This window comes from Capsicum annuum, unplaced genomic scaffold, assembly GCF_002878395.1.
Source record: "Capsicum annuum cultivar UCD-10X-F1 unplaced genomic scaffold, UCD10Xv1.1 ctg59866, whole genome shotgun sequence".
In the NCBI taxonomy this organism is placed as follows: domain Eukaryota; kingdom Viridiplantae; phylum Streptophyta; class Magnoliopsida; order Solanales; family Solanaceae; genus Capsicum; species Capsicum annuum.
In genome coordinates this window covers 1-2,731 of record NW_025868619.1, presented here as the reverse complement: position 1 = coordinate 2,731, position 2,731 = coordinate 1, and the positions used below count along the sequence as shown (strand labels likewise).

The 2,731-nt window shown below is 35.3% G+C and overlaps 1 long non-coding RNA gene across 1 annotated transcript; it reads left to right on the top strand.

Annotated features, from left to right (window-relative positions):
* Window positions 1-771: 771 nt before the first annotated feature.
* Window positions 772-2,630, top strand: LOC107856902. Its single transcript, XR_007050713.1, has 4 exons — window positions 772-1,739; window positions 2,017-2,082; window positions 2,168-2,333; window positions 2,404-2,630. It is a non-coding gene; the product is annotated as an uncharacterized LOC107856902 (long non-coding RNA).
* The last annotated feature ends 101 nt before the right edge of the window (window positions 2,631-2,731 follow it).

Below are 2,731 nucleotides of genomic sequence, written 5' to 3'. Positions count from 1 at the left end.
TCATGCAGTCCATGTGTCATGTTTGATCTAAAATCGATGGTCCAGATTTAATCTCCCTTAAGTTGTGGACTTTTCCTCATTTTCTCAGAGCTCAAGTTTACTTCATCTTCATTATCATTACAAGCTTGAGGTTTGCTAACACCAACATTTCATCAATTTAAGCTACTAGTTTCAATCAACATTTAGATATTATTTGTCAATCTTTATTTATCAAAATGGTGGCAAAAGCACCTCTATCACTATAAAAAAAATGGGTCTAACTGTGGGGGTTATTTTAACCCCCGTAAAATTATATAAAATACGGGAATTAAAACTTTGTTGCTAATATTTATAAAAACCCCCCGCTATCCACCGAAAAAAGAGCGCTAAAGTGTTGCTTCCTTTTTATATCAAAAAAAATATTTCTCCCTCTTTTTTTTTAATTACCCCCAAATGATGACCTATCTCTCTCTCATTTTCCCTAAACCTATAGACTCCGGATACTCTTTGTCGGCCGTTGCTACTCTCCGTCGGCCATTGCTACTCCGGCATCTATGGTCGGTCATTGCTACTCCGGTCAGGTAAATGCTACTCTCTGTAACCTCAATTTTTTATTTTTGTGTGTGGTTTTGTCGATGAAATATTCGAACACTTGCCTTTTAATTTTCAATGCTAATTTACTAGTAATTTCAAAGTTTTATTTGTGATAGATTGTCAGAACTTCAATGAAAATGGAGTATCGCATAAAATATGAACTTCAAAGTTTCATATATTTTTAGGGAATTTGATGATTCCTTTGTTCGTGGAAATTGATAAAGAGAAGCTTGTTTGTAGTTTTCTTGAGGATTTGATTGTTTTAGCTGGTATAAAGGCCGCGTATTTTAGTGTTGAAATTGGTGTTGTGATTTGAGGTTAGGCTAAAAGTTAAGAAAACTTATTGTTGAGTTTGTGGTTACTGTTGCTGAAGATAGAGAGAGTGGATGTGAGATGATGTAGATGGTTCTGAACGAAAAAGTTACTAAGTTGCTTCTTGTGTTGATTGATATGTTGGTGCATATTGGAGATGGCCCTTGTTGGGGAGACGCGGCTAATGATGATGGAAATAGAGGGGAGTTGAGTATGTGTATTTACGGTAAGGAGAGTTTGGGTAGGTTAGCAATTACATTAGGGGGAAGTGTAATTGTGCCTAATTTGCCTTCGACAATTTTCAACTTTTTAGATCATGAAGATTGGCAAATTCATTATTCTGTTGTTACCGCGATTGGGGTTATATCAGAGGGATGTTCAAAGGTGATAGTAATATGCTCAAAGGATATGAAGGACCTTGTAGAGTCTATAGTGAAACTAATCTTTGATAATCACCCTCAAGTGAGATGGGTAGTGATTCATGCAGTTGGTCAGCTATCAATGCATATGAGCCCGTAGTTTCAAGAACCATATCATCAGCTGGTTCTTCTAAATTTGATAGCAGTATTGGATGATTTTGATAATCCCAGGTTGTAGGTAAATTCTTGATGTGATGTTGATGTTTTAATGTTATAACATCTTGTTAATGACATATGACTGATTTATTGACTCTTTGTTCTCAAGTTGAATAGTTATGTAGCGTGGAAAGTACATGTCGTTGCCTACTAATCTTTTTCTCGTTTGAATAGGCACGTGCAACTTCAATGATACTGGTGTTCAGCCACAATTGAAGTGCAGATATTTTGAAACCTTACTTGCATAATATAGTGAGTAAACTAGTCGTGTTTTTACAGGTAATGCAACCTTTACCAATCTAAAACATATTCATTCGTTCACTTGTATAAGAGTAATATCTTGTCACATTTAGAAGCATAGTAGGTATAAGTGCATTGTCTTGCTACCTGTTCATATAGTAGTCGTAGTATTGCCCTTTTAGTTTCTTATCATTCGATTTCTGTTACTATCTGGTGATTTCTTGTACCTCGATTATCGTATTATTCTATTGTACTTTTGATTCTATTATTATATGTTGTTTTTTGTTTTTAACAAGTAACTTGCTGCATATTCCAGAGTGGAATGACAATAATGAACGAAGCAGCTCTGGCAACTTTAGGCTTTTTAGCTATTCAATCACAGGTAGTTTGCTTTCTGGGGTCAAAAAGAGCTTTTTGTTATTGTTTAAATCTCGTGTTCTAAACTTCATTTGCTTGGGACACTGTAGGAGGGCACTGCATACATATATGATTCTGTAATGCCTCACCTGAAAGTTATCTTGGTAGCTACTACTAGTGATACAAGTCAAAAACTCCATGCCAAATACTTGGGAACGCATTACCATGATTACAATGGAGGTTGGAAATCTAGCAATCGTTGATCTTGTTGCAAAGGTGAATACAATTTCTATTCTTCCATCTCCTTCAAGAGGACTGCATGCATTGAAATACTTCATAATTTTAGGTCACTGCCGCACTCGTTTCGCTGCAAGAAACTCATATGGAGGAAGAAGATCCAATGAGGTGCCTTTTGTTACAAGTATGTTGATACACTATCAATTTTCTGCAACTTTGTTTTCTTCTCTTTATGGTTTATTGTCTTATTTACACATTATCCATTTTGCACATCACTGATTCTGTCACAGCTACCTGGGCCTACATATTAACTGGATAATAAAATGTGAAAGTTGTTAAAGGTTAGTTGGAAAATGATTGAAATTTCTTATCCACATTAGCAATACAAGAAATCAATTTTTTGTGATCCCTTAGCTCTTTGTTTCCAATTATTATAG